At 38.4% G+C, this 13,771-nt stretch overlaps 1 protein-coding gene across 1 annotated transcript in view; it reads right to left on the bottom strand.

The window, feature by feature from the left end:
• Positions 1–6,465, bottom strand: part of LOC136036542 (uncharacterized) — a gene marked incomplete in the record, with an annotated part of 69,223 nt that extends 62,758 nt beyond the window's left edge. Inside the window, 1 exon segment of the mRNA XM_065718847.1 lies at positions 6,407–6,465.
• Positions 6,466–13,771: the final 7,306 nt, after the last annotated feature.

Below are 13,771 nucleotides of genomic sequence, written 5' to 3'. Positions count from 1 at the left end.
TGAGCTCTATGACTCAGGCTCCGTCTGGTTATTAGACATTTTAATGTCTTGAAATTTGTTATTTTAAATTGGATTTTCAGAGAGAAAATAGTGGATCCAGGATTTTCTTGGGGGGGGGGGGGGGGCATAATAGGTTGCTTAAATAAACTTGCAAACAAAGAAATACCCGCAATTTAAAGGGAACCTCAACAATTATACGTCGTAGGGTAGTGGAAATGGTTTGGCCTTTATAAAAATAAGATAAAAATAAAAATAAGAGTTTGGCCTTTATTTTAATGTTTTAAGATGAACAGAGGAGGTGATATGTTGTATAATGCGGAGCTTTAATTAGATGAAAATAGGCAGTAAAGTGGCCACTATTTCTCACAAAAACTTAAATTAATAAATTTTGCGCCTCTCATGCATTTATTTTCTATTATACAAATTCCCTAAAAAACTACTAGGCTGTGTAGTCCCCACAGTCCCCATGGGAGGGGCTGCAAGTTACAAACTTTGACCAGTGTTTACATGTAGTAATGGTTTTTGGGAAGTGTATTGACGTTTTCAGGTGAATTTTTTGGTTGGGGGAGGTTGAGGGATTGTGGGGAAAACTTTCCATGGGGGAAGAGAATTTCTATGAAGGGGGCACAGAATTTTTTTCCAGCATTTAAAAAAATATGAAAAACTTTTTTCAACTGAAAGTAATGAGGAGCATTAAAACTTAAAATGAACAGAAATTATTATGCATATGAGGGGTTCTAAAAATACTTTAGCATAAAGAGCAAGGTATTTAGGAGGAGATAAATACTTTGCTCTTTATGCTAAATTATTTTTAGTAATTTCAACTATTTATTCTATGGCCTTTCTGATTCAGGGGTCATTCTTAAAGAATTGGGACAAAACTTAAGATTTAGTGTGAAGAGCGAGGTATTAACAAGGGGACAAACCCCCTCATATATATAATCAAAAATATAAGAATATAAAAGTTTGTTATGTAAGTTAATTCTTAAGTTACATATATTTTTTTATTAATAAAAATGTTCGTTAAAAATTAAAAGTTCTAGTTGCCTTTTTAAGTAACCAAAAAATTGGAGGGTAACTAGGCCTCCTTCCCCACCCCTCATTTCTCAAAATCGTCTGATCAAAACTAAGAGAAAGCCATTTAGCAAAAAAAAAAATTAATATGCAAATTTCATTTTAATAATTTATGTATGGAGAGCCAAAATCAGACATGCATCAATTCAAAAACTTTCAGAAATTAAATACAAAAAACAAGTTTTTTGAAATAAAAGTAAAGAGAGACATTAAAACTTAAAATGAACAGAAATTACTCCATATATGAAAGGAGTTTTTCCTCCTCAACACCCCACTCCTTGCGCTTCTGCCTGGGGTTACCTAGATGGGAATCAAGATGACAGCCGAGGCCCTCTCTTAGCACGGCTATGGTGCGGTTTGGGTCGCCGAAGCTGTATCTCCGTCTCTAGTGTATCCTTGGGAAGTCGACCACACTACCTCAAAGTGGTGAAGCGGTGGCAACATTCCGTAGCTACATGCCTAGCGAAAGAATGGCTAAAGTGTGGAGGCGCCGACGGACTGGGGACCTGTCGGTCAATAATATTCCCACGAAACGTTATGAAAAAAGCAGATCAAAGAGTGTTAAAACAAGCTACAGCATTCCCGACAAGCGATGCGTTGGATGATTTACCGGCGTCTCCTTCGAAAAATTGGCGAGCTGGACACCTGTTGAAACAAAGACAATCCCTTGCAATAGGGTGCTGGAACGTCTGTTCGATGAAATGTTTGACGACCCAGACTTTCATAGCTGGTAAAATAAATCACCTAGGCATCGACATCCTATGTGTATCAGAGACAGAATAATTGACACACTAGAAAACGATGAGATAGCAACACTAGATTCAGAGAGCTCTTTCTTCTTTTATAACTCAGGACCCAAAGATGGTAGTGGGAGTGCAGGGGTTGGATTTCTCCTTAACATCCAAGCACAAAAAGCTCTAATAGAATGGGAGCCCGTATCATCTCGCCTTGCAAAAGCTAGATTCCGAAGCAAACTATTTAATGTTACAGTGTTTGCGGTCTACGCACCCACAAGAGGCAGCCCTGAACAAGCAATAGATACGTTTTACGCCGAACTCAACGAAGCTGTAAAAAAGACCCCCAAACGTGACCTCCTCATTATCGGTGGCGACCTCAACGCACACGTCGGCAGCAGACAGGCAAACGGCGACAGGAGCCTTGGAATTCACGGGTACGGCGAAAGATGCGAAAGAGGAACCAGATTGGTCCAATTCGCCCAAGCGAACAACCTCGTAATAGCAAACACCCTTTTCAGACACAAGCCCTCACACGTCATAACCTGGAGATCCAGAGATGGAAGGACATCTTCCCAGCTGGACTACCTACTCGTGTCGTCACGTTGGAGAAGCTCGATCCAGAACTGCAGAGCCTACAGAGGACCTGACACAGGTTCCAAGGGCGGGTCGGATCATACCTTGGTCAAAATGTCTGTGAAGATCAGGCTAGTGGCTTGTAAACGGAAGGAACCCCCAAAAAGATTTGACGTTGCCCGTCTTAAGGACCCGACAGTAGTAGAACAATTCCGTGTTCAACTTTCAAATCGTTTCACCGCCCTCGAGCATGAACACTCAAATGAGTCTCCTGAGGACGGGAACTCGAGCGGGTCGTCGGTTAACGAAGATTGGCAGAAGTTCCGAAATACACTACAGGAGGTAGCTCTCGAAACTCTTGGAAGAGTGAAGCGAAAGCGAAGACGGTGGATGTCCAAAGAGACCATCCGACTTGCAACGAAGAAAAGTCTGTTACCATCACGCCACTCAGCTGAATTCAAACAGCTACGCAAGCTATGTCACCAGTCGGGCAGAAAAGACAGAAGGAAGTACTGGGAGAATATGGCGGTGGAGATGCAAAAAGCAGCTAGCCTGTCTGATACTAGGAAACTGTATCAGCTGCTTAAAGAGTCCACTGGGAAGAGGTCGAAGAACTCGGCCTCTGTAAGAGACGAACACGGTAACATCCTAACGAGTCGTGACGAAGTCGTTGACCGTTGGAAGCGCCATTTCCAGAAACTCCTAAATCCCCAAGTCGACCCTTCATCACCTGCTCCAAATCTTCAAGTGACCCAACCTCCCCCACCTCCTTCATCAACGCTCATTAACCAATACGCAGGAGTCAAAATAGAGCCCCCTGACGAAGAGGAAATCCTGGCAGCAATAAAGAAGCTGAAGAATCATAAAGCGCCGGGAATTGACGCCATACCAGCAGAAATCTACAAGGCAAGCCCCAGGCTTCTTGCACAGAACCTAGAAAAACTGCTCAAGAAAATTTGGGTACAGGAGGTTCTCCCAGACGATTGGAAAGTTTCAATTATCATCCCCCTGTATAAAAAAGGGGATAAAGCTGAATGCAAGAATTACCGGGGGATATCGCTCATAAGCATCGCTGCCAAAATATTTGCCATGATTTTACTCAACCGCTTCAGCTCAATCAGAAACACGACCACACGCCCGAACCAGGCGGGCTTTCGGCCAGGAATGGGCTGCATTGATCAGCTCTTTACACTCCGGCAAATTCTCGAACACCGCATGAAACACAATCAGATTACTATAGCCATCTTCATAGATTTTATAACGGCCTTTGACTCGATCGTTAGAGATGGCATATGGGCTGCGATGCAAGAGGACGGCATCCCTGATAAGCTGATACGCCTTATTCAGGCATACTACCAACACGTTCGTGCCTGTATACAAGCTGATGGAGAGCTGTCCTCCCTCTTCGACATCGATTTCGGGGTGAGACAGGGCTGCATCCTGTCCCCCATCCTCTTCAACTTTGTTATCGATTGGATCATGAAGCACGCCATGCAATCTGCCAGAGGCGTTGAAGTAAGCCCTGACTTCTCCATCAAAGACCTTGACTACGCGGATGACATTGCCTTGCTAGAAAACGATATAGATCATGCGCAAGCCATGCTGTGTAATGTTGCTGCTACTGCAGATTTGGTTGGGCTAAAGATCAGTAAGGATAAAACCAAAATTCTGACAAATTCTGAGGATGTACTCACAAGGGGCATCTCTATCGACAACTCCCGTTTAGAGGTCGTTGACCAGTTCAAATACCTCGGATTCCTCATTGACATTTCTGGCGGCTGCAGTACGGAAGTCCTCAGCAGAAAATCATCAGCATCAATAGTCTTTACTCAACTTAGGAAGAACCTGTGGAGACAAAGAGATGTCCTACTAAAAACAAAAATCCAGATCTTTGAAGCAACCGTCCGCTCCGTACTCCTTTACGGATGTGAGACATGGCCCCTGAAAGCAGCGGATGTTCATGCTCTCAAAGTATTCGACCACTCCTGCCTGAGACAAATCCTCGGTGTCTCCCTCCAAGACAGAATTAGCAACGTCGAAATTCGTAGACGATGCCACCAGAAGCATGACATTGAAGATCTACTAAAAAAACGCCGCCTAGCTTGGTTTGGCCATGTTTGTCGGAGGTCAGATGACACCCTCACTAAAAAGGCGCTATACTGCAAACCCCTCGCACACTGGAAGAAGAAGCGAGGTGGACAAGTCAAGACCTGGCTTAACACACTCAAGGCGGACCTAGAGCCGATTGGTGGTTTCCGACGACACGGCCGAAGATGGGACAAGCAGTGGCTTGAAATATGTGCACCACACACACACGACCAAGCAGCTTGGCACTCAACCGTCTGCCAGATCATAGCGCCAGGGAGAGCTGAAGAGCTTGTGTCCTGAAACAAGTAAGTAGTACTCCTTGCGCTAAAGTTTGATTCTTTCTTGCAACTCTACTTTTTAAAACAATAAAAAACTTTAGCATAAAGAGCAGGGTGTCGAGGAGGAAAAGCCCCTTTCATATACAGAGTAATTTCTGTTTGTTTTAATGTCACTCCTTACAAGACAAAGAGCCTGAGTCATAGCCAAGATAACAGCAGGGACTGACAGGACAAGAATATGTATTATTGCATAATAACTTTGTCACTAATTTTTTGTATCAACATTTTTATACCATCTTGCTTTCAACAGATTTATTTGAACTTTATTCCTCACCAGATTTTAGATTAAATTTATGACCATTTCCACTGCCTACCATGATGCATAATTGTTGAGGCTCCTTTTAAATTGAGGGTATTTATTTGGGTAGTACCTTTCTTTGTTTATCCAATCGCAAGTTTATCCAAGCAACCTATTATGCGCCCCCCCCCCAAAAAAAAAAAATCCTGAATCCACTATTTTCTCTCTGAAAATCCAATTTAAAATAACATATTTCTTAAATTTATCCAAAAATATTTAACATTTCAAAAATTAATATGTATTGAGACAAAGAGCTGATGCAATGAGCAGTTTGAATGGTTTATATTATAACTGGTTGTATTAAAATAAAGGCTGAACTCATTACCACTTTAGACCATTTCCACTACCTATCTATGATGCATAATTGTCAAGGTTCCCTTTTAATTGCAGGTATTTCTTTGTTTGCAAGTTTATCAAAGCACCTATTATGCACCCCCCCAAAGAAAATCCTGGATCCACTATTTTTGCTCTGAAAATACAATTTGAAATAACAAATTTCAAAACATTAAAATGTCTAATAACAAGATAAAGTGCCTGAGTCATAGATCTCAGCAAAGAATGTCTAAACAGGTTTTTTTTGGGAGTGACCGAGAAAAAGCAAGGCTCTGACTGAGATTGTGTATTATTACGTAATATCTCTGTCAATAGGAGAAACACATGACCAAGTATTAGCTGAACTGAAAGCTTTTGCTAAATTCAAAAATATGTAGCACTGTATAAGCGAAACTATTCAAATTAATGACCTACTTGTTCAGAAAACAGAGACAATTTTAATTGTGAAAAAATCAAATTTCTAGATGGTATAATAAAGTAGTTATAGTAGATTGAATGTCAAAAAGTGTGAAGAGTGAACAAAGTGACCAAGTAGCCTACCAGTAATCTTACCCTAGTTTCATGACCCTAAATTGTTCAGGTAATAGGAACATTGACCCTCAAGAATGCCAGTTGTGCTTTAATAGCAATGTTTGATCCTGGGTGCTGAAATAGGTTAGCTTAAGATTTTCAGTGACAATTCCCTTTTAATGAAACAATAAAAAGGATTTGTCAATAATTTCATTGGCAGCATAACAGAGCCTACGTACACCATTAAATTCGTATTTTACAATTTGTGGGTAAGTTTATTTTATTCCCTTTTCAAGTGTTAGGCTATTTGGGGGAGGGGGAATTTGAGTTCATTCGACAATGTGGGCTAGAACAATAACAGTGCACTCACCCTTCTGTAGGCTATATCTGAATGTGATTAAGCTATCGATTATGAAAGAATCTGCTTACTGTCTAAGTCCAGATAGGTTACCTACCTGTTCAGTTTCACAAGCTTTTCGGATTTAAATAATTACTTAAATGTCCACTGTTGCGCATTTGAAAACATACCTAATTAGCGGATGCAGGGCTCCCACTACCTCAATGAGCCAAATTGTAAATTATGAAGATCGCCATGCACATAAGAAGCAATTCTATTTGTTTTCCACTCTAACATTACAACATCTCCTCTCCTCACACGTCTCCTCCTTGGGCTAAAAAATAAAGCCCAACCTAATAGGTAGATTTGTTAAGACTACTGGTTTGGTTCATTCCCTTTTTTTTTTCTATCACCTATTTATTAGGATTTTTAGAATTGCCTTATTTATCATTTTAGATATATTTTATCGGAATTTGGTTGTACTGATATTGGTTATAATTTGTAAAAGTTGTATTACTTTTTATTATTGTGTTGTACATATATTTTAATTGCTGTTTGACAATGCATAGTTGCAGTATTTTGATTCCCGTTTTTCAACGCAGACAGTTACTGCAGGCAAATAACCCCCCTCCATTAGCAAGTCAAGAGATACTGTTCTGGTTCAGTGAATACTGACTGAAGTGACACCCAAGCAAGCTAGTGATTATAGAAGGCACAGAACAACTGAGTGATACGAACGCATATGACCTATTGGTCGAACGCGTCAAACCCCAAACAACAACAACAACAACATTACAACAAGAGCACAGAGCTCAATATATGTTCTCTTATAATTCAACTGCTAGTATCAAAAGATATACTACAAGAAATCTGAGCAGATACAAAATATATAAAACAAACCAGCTCCATAGTTCTGTCGATCTCACAGAGTGAGTCAAAAGGAAAAGGGCTGAATAGTATCGACTGAAAAGCCCCCGCCTGCTGAAGAAGAAGAAGATTACAAAAAATAAGCAAACTAATATTTCTGCAATATTTCTAGCAAGTCAAGAGATACTGTTCTGGTTCAGTGAATACTGACTGAAGTGACACCCAAGCAAGCTAGTGATTATAGAAGGCACAGAACAACTGAGTGATACGAACGCATATGACCTATTGGTCGAACGCGTCAAACCCCAAACAACAACAACATTACAACAAGAGCACAGAGCTCAATATATGTTCTCTTATAATTCAACTGCTAGTATCAAAAGATATACTACAAGAAATCTGAGCAGATACAAAATATATAAAACAAACCGGCTCCATAGCTCTGTCGATCTCACAGAGTGAGCCAAAAGGAAAAGGGCTAAATAGTATCAACTGAAAAGCCCGTCTGCTGAATAAGAAGAAGAAGAATTTCTGACATTTTTTCATTTTCGAGAGATTGTTTTTTTGCTAGTAAGATGATTGCCGCACTGTCAAACAAAAATTTCAAAGAAACTTTAATAAAGTACTTTTAAAATACCCTTCATTGAAATTTTTAATGCGAAATTCGCATCCCTTAGTCTTTATGCGCTTGATTTTCTTTGTGACAGGAGTTACAAACTCAGCAGGTGTCTGAGTGACGAAGGACCAGTTAAGCTGTAACTACGTAGGGTGAAACTTTTTAAAGTGACCCTAGATCCATTACAGTCGGCTGAAGCTTAGGATCCCAGTTTGATCAAAGTTTCCTGAAGATTGCATACCATGAAGTATAATATTATTTCATTATGAGTTTATCTTCTTGACTTAAAACGAGTTTTTGTATCATATTATTTAACTTTCTTAGAAGAGGTAGCGGATACATACGAAAGCTTCAAAAGCAGTTCTCCCCTCAATCCTAGAGCCATTAACAAATTTGGTCAACTTGTCTCTAAAAATTTTTGCTTTTCCTTCGATATTGTCTGTTTTTTCAAAAGTTCTTGAAAAATCCTTGCAAAGTTTCTTAAAAAAAAAGATTTTTGAATCGTCGTTACTTTGGCTTCAGACCTGGTCATTCAGCAAAAGACGCTCTGGTATCCCTAAGCTTGTTTATCAACAGGGCACTTGACTCAGGTGTTCTTTCAGCTGCTATATTGATTGACATCAAGTAAGCATGTGACAGTATGGATCATACAGTCTTACTGGGAAAGCTGGAACGTATTGGAAGGAGAAGCAAAACCCTGGAATGGTTTGAATCTTACCCTTAAAATAGGTGCATCTAAATTGGTGACGACCCGAAGAACGACACTACTATGAAATTCAGTGTGTTTCAAGGATTGACCCTCGGTGCTTTTGTGTTTTAAGTCCATGTAACTGACAAAATTCGTGTCCTTAACCCGAAACATAACGTTCTAAAATGCTGTAATCTATGCTTTGATCAAACATCTGAGGACATTACAAACGAGCAAGGTGAACTTATAGCATTTGCCGCCAATACTACAATGACCTGCTGCGGACTCGACATACCTTCACTCCAGCGGAAGCTTGAAAACATCCTAGAAGAGACCTACCTATGGATGGATGCCAAAAAACTTGTCATCAATGTCAAAAAATCTTGCATCCTGTTATTTTCTAAGGTAGGAACCGTCACCCAGAAGTAACAGGAATTGTGGCGTCTCGCAGAAAGGGTCAACGACCAGCAAATGGATGTGCAAAATATTTGGGAGTGTGGATGAAAATCTTTCTTTCCTTCCCGACATCCATGCTGTAGGACTATAGCTTTCAAGGAATCTGAGTATCATGAAGAAAGTGAAGCACACATTTCCACGTAAAACCCTTAACCTTCTCTACAATGCGTTCGTCAAACCCCATTTACAGTATTGTGCAATGGTATAGCAGTCGACGTTCAAATTCTATCTGAAAAACTGGATTCCATCTACAAGAATGCCTTGAAGATCATCAAACCCACAGAAGGTTATAAAGAGAAATCAAACCCACAGAAGGATGATATTGAAGGCAGGGGCCATGGTTTTATTGAGGAGTGGAGGGAGAGCCAAAGTGCGTACTAGGTTTTGAGGCGATAAGGGACTCAGCATGCATTTTTGCATAGAGAAGCGAGATTATGTAAGTTATGAATGTTATGTGTTTTTTTAATAAGCTCGAGTGAACAGAACTGAGCTGAACTATAAGAAAGTAGACAAAGGCATATGAGTAAAAAACGTTAATTGAGTTTGTGGACAACTTTATTAGTATTATTTATGCTTAGGAAGAGCTTGTGGACGCTTATAAAGGAAAAAGTCGAAATGAGACAAATTCAAAAATGCTTTTGTGAAACAAAATTTAGCTTTTTAATAAATTAATCTTATTCCTTATTTGGGAAGAAGATATTTTTACTGAAAACTTTATATAGAATGATTAGTTTCTTTTCTTTTTTTTAGTTAGACATTACAAAACATCAAACAATCAAAAAAAATAATAGCTCCTGTAAAAAAAAATATTTCACATTAAAACTAAAAAAAAAATAGTGATTTCATTTTGGCTAAGTAAGCTTGTCAATCTGGTTTACATGGCTCCAAGACTTTAACCTTGTTTCTGATTATTTTCAGGTGATCATTCAAAAACTGTTTTGTTCGTTCTAGATTCACACTTTATGGGTTATTGAAGGCATTCTTGTTTTAAAGAAGTAGCTATTTGAAATCGCGTATATGTCTCCTATACTTTTTGAAAAATTGCAGATACTGAAGTTATTTAGTTTTAGAAAAAGATATGTCAATGCACCATTCCAAAAATGATGTATACTATAAGATAATACCAAAGCAGCAAATATACGCACGATTTAAAACTTTAAGTAGTTTCATGTGAGAAAACACAAGTTTTTTCATTAGAAAATAGAAAACACGAAGTTAAATTATAAATCCAAGTTCTCCAAATAGTTTTACTTCCCAACAATTCCAATGTTTATAGGTACATAATTATAATACTATAATAGTGCATAAGAGTACACGTTAATGAGTTACTAGTAGTCCCAAAAAAGTATGTCCGAATGAGATTTTTAAGGAATCATTGAGAAAAAATTCCAAAAATGTCCCGTAGAAAAACTTTGATTGCTTACAATTTTTGGTACATAGAGGCCTAAAATGTATAAAGAGATCCTATTATTAGCTTATTAATTTAAAAAAACTTTTTAAACAAAACCAATTTTTTCAAAGGGAAAGTAAAGAGCTCCATTAAGCCAAGAATGAGTATAAATAAAGTTAAATAATCTTTCAAGCGTAAAGCTACCACTAATCACTATAAACTAATGAATAAAAATCAAACGAACAGAAATTACAATAAATACCCGAGTCAAACTCAAAACGAAGCAAAAAGAAACATGAGTTGGGCTGATAACCCCAATGCTTTCTCAAGACAAGAAAATAATTTGAGCTTTATTCAAAATTTTGACTGGATGCGTTTGGAAAATTAATAGGTTTGAGAGAAGGACTTCTTGTCCTCCAATCTCGTTTACTCTTAAGAAGGGCACCAGAACTTTTAATTTTGAATCAAATTAGCTTCTTTAAAAGTTCCGATGATATTTGTAGCTATTATAACGGGTATTGCCTATGATATTGCTTATATGCTCCTTTGAAAACTTGCATGCATACTTTTTTTTCGTTTAATTAAAACTCCTAAAAGTTCCCTACAGGTTTCATCTTAATATCCTCAGCGTCATTAGTTACAATAACTGTAATGGTAGTATTAAAATTATGCATATAGTGCCTTCTGGCTACTTCAAAGTCCCATAGCTTACCCTTAACGATCTAAATTAACAATATAAGTTGTTCTTCAGATATTGCTTCGCTACCTTTTTGAAAGTTCCAATGCTCAAATTTTGTTTTAATTTAGTTCAACATCCGCCTAAATATCCCTTAAAAGCTTCACCTTAATACCCTTTGCTTGCGCAATAGTAATAGTTGTAACAGAATGCGCATAGCACCTTTAGTTTCTTCAATATCCCCTTCAACACACGCTGAAATTTCCAGCTTAAGACATACCATGAACCGTTCCTGAAACATTTCTGATGCGTCTCCTTGACAACCTGTTCGGGCAGAGTGTGCTTCGGATTAGTTCCATACAGTTTCTGTATATCCCAAATTTGTCTCCTTAATATCCATGTTTTTAAAAGCAGTAGTAGTAGTAGTAACAATAAAATTAATTGTAGTTAGTGGGAACAGTAGTAATAGAAGCAGAAATAACAGTAACAGTAGCAGATGTATGAGTAGAAGTAGTAGCATTAGGATGCAAATATTTTCTCTTATGTTAGTTCAACATCCCTCACAACAAGCCCAGTTACTTTAAACTTCACACCCCAAACTGTTCCTAAGATATTGTTGTTACACCCTTTTGACAACCTTCATGCAGAGGGCTTGTTCTGATTCAGTTCATCTTCCTTCCTAAAAATTTCTTGAAAATATCAACTTCATACCCTTAGGCATAGTTGTAATAGTTGTCACAGTAGTATTGTTGATATTACTGGTATAATATTGAATAACGGTAGTACTACTAGCAGCAGTAGTTTAATCTATTACCCTCTTATCAGTAGAACATCTCTCTCTTCAAGTCCTGGAAGTTCCAAATTAAAACAATTAGCAATCGCTATGACACTGCTGATATGTCTTTTCGATAACCTGTATGTTCAGATACTTCTTCAAATTTTCATCTGAACGATCGTAGCCCTACAAGTAGTTGCAATAGAAGTATTAGCAGCGATAGTGTTAGCAGCAGTGTGTACAAATCACCTTTTGTGGGATGATCTTCCCCTTTCAGTATTGTCTGAAAGTTCCAACTTAATGCCTAAATCAGTTCTTGAGATAAGCTATCTTGACAATTTGCATGCATATAGCATCTTTTGGTTTACTTCAAATTTCCTCTTAATACAGTAAATGAAGTAATGTGGTAGCAGTAGTGGTAGTAGTTGTAGTAGTACTGGTAGTATGCAAATATTGCCTTTTTGATCATCTCCCTTATTATTTCCTGAATTTTCCAAGTTAGTATATTCAGTTATTCTTGTTTTGCACCCATTTGACAATCTGTATCCACATAACTTGTTTTGATTTAGTTCAACATTTCCTTACCATTCTCTGAAAGTCTCACCTGAATACCCTTCTTCTTTTTGGAAAATAAAGTTCGAACATGCAAACCTTTCTTAATAAAATATACTTGGTAAAAAACAAGGAACAAATTGTCTAGCTTAAGGTCCATGTCTTGAGGACTGTGGGGAGGTTGACATCCTCAAAGACATAATTACTGGACCTTTCAACAAGACTGAACAAAATAGCTCTCTTAAAATTTGGTTCGGATATATTTGGGAGAATTATAGGCTTTGGGGAAAGGGGCTGATTGCCCTCCGTTCACTTTTGGCTCTTAAAAAGGAACCAGAACTATAAATTTCAAATGAAATGAGCCACTTCTAAAGTTCACACCACCACCCCTTGCATAAGAACCTTATGTGCCCCTGGGGCAAAACTTACAATCCTCGCCAATAGGGTCCGGGGGATTGTGTCTACCCAAAGATTTTGTTATAGGATTTTTGAACTATTGGTAAAAAAAAAATGGCTGCATTTCCAAAAAGCAAAACCAATGAGTTTTAGGAAAAGAGGATGTTAGGGAGTGGGGATTGCTACTCTCGATCATATTTGACTCTTAAAAAGGAACTAAAACAATAAATTTCATGAAATGAGCCACTTCTAAAGTTCACACGACCACCCCTTCCATAAAAATCTTATATGCCATTGAGGCATTACTTACAACCCTTACCCCCTGACTCTGGAGGATTCTGTCCCCCTCGAAGGCCTGATCTCAAGATTTTTATTGGATGCCCCCGATCACTTTGACTCTTAAAAAAGAAACTAGAACATCTGATTTCCAATCCATTGAGCCCCCTCTGGAGTTTATACGATCGCCCTTTCCATAAGAACCTTATATGCCCTCAGGGCATAACTTACAACCCTTGCGATGTGGGCTGTGGGGGGAGGGTTAATCATCCTCGAAGACATATTCCACACCTTTCATCTACACTGAACAAAATGGATATCTTAAAGTTTCGATGACATGTGTTTTGGAAATTCATGGGTGTGTGGGTTTTGTTGCCCTCTAATCACTTTTGACCATTAAAAAAGGCCTTTTCAATCTCCAATAGAATGAGCCTTTTTTGAAGTTTCTACGACAACAAATGGCCATCTCAAAATTTCTATCAGATGCATTTCAGAAAAATACGAGGTGTAGGGGGGGGGGTATCAGCCTTCTGATCACTTTGAATCTTAAAAAGGGTACTTGAACTTCTGATAACCAATCAACTAAGCCCCCTACGAAGTTTTTACGACCTTCCTTTCTATAAAACTTTATATTCCCCCATGGCATAACTTATAACCCTTCCCAAAAGAAAATTCCCATCACAAAATTTCATTGGAAGTGTATGGGGAAATGATGGGTGTGGGAGTGGGTTGTTTGCCCTCTAATCACTATTAAAAGAGGCACTAGCCCCTTCAATTTCCAATAGAATAAG

The sequence above is a fragment of the Artemia franciscana genome, chromosome 15 (genome assembly GCF_032884065.1).
Source record: "Artemia franciscana chromosome 15, ASM3288406v1, whole genome shotgun sequence".
Classification (NCBI taxonomy): domain Eukaryota; kingdom Metazoa; phylum Arthropoda; class Branchiopoda; order Anostraca; family Artemiidae; genus Artemia; species Artemia franciscana.
This window is presented reverse-complemented; position numbering and strand designations above follow the sequence as displayed.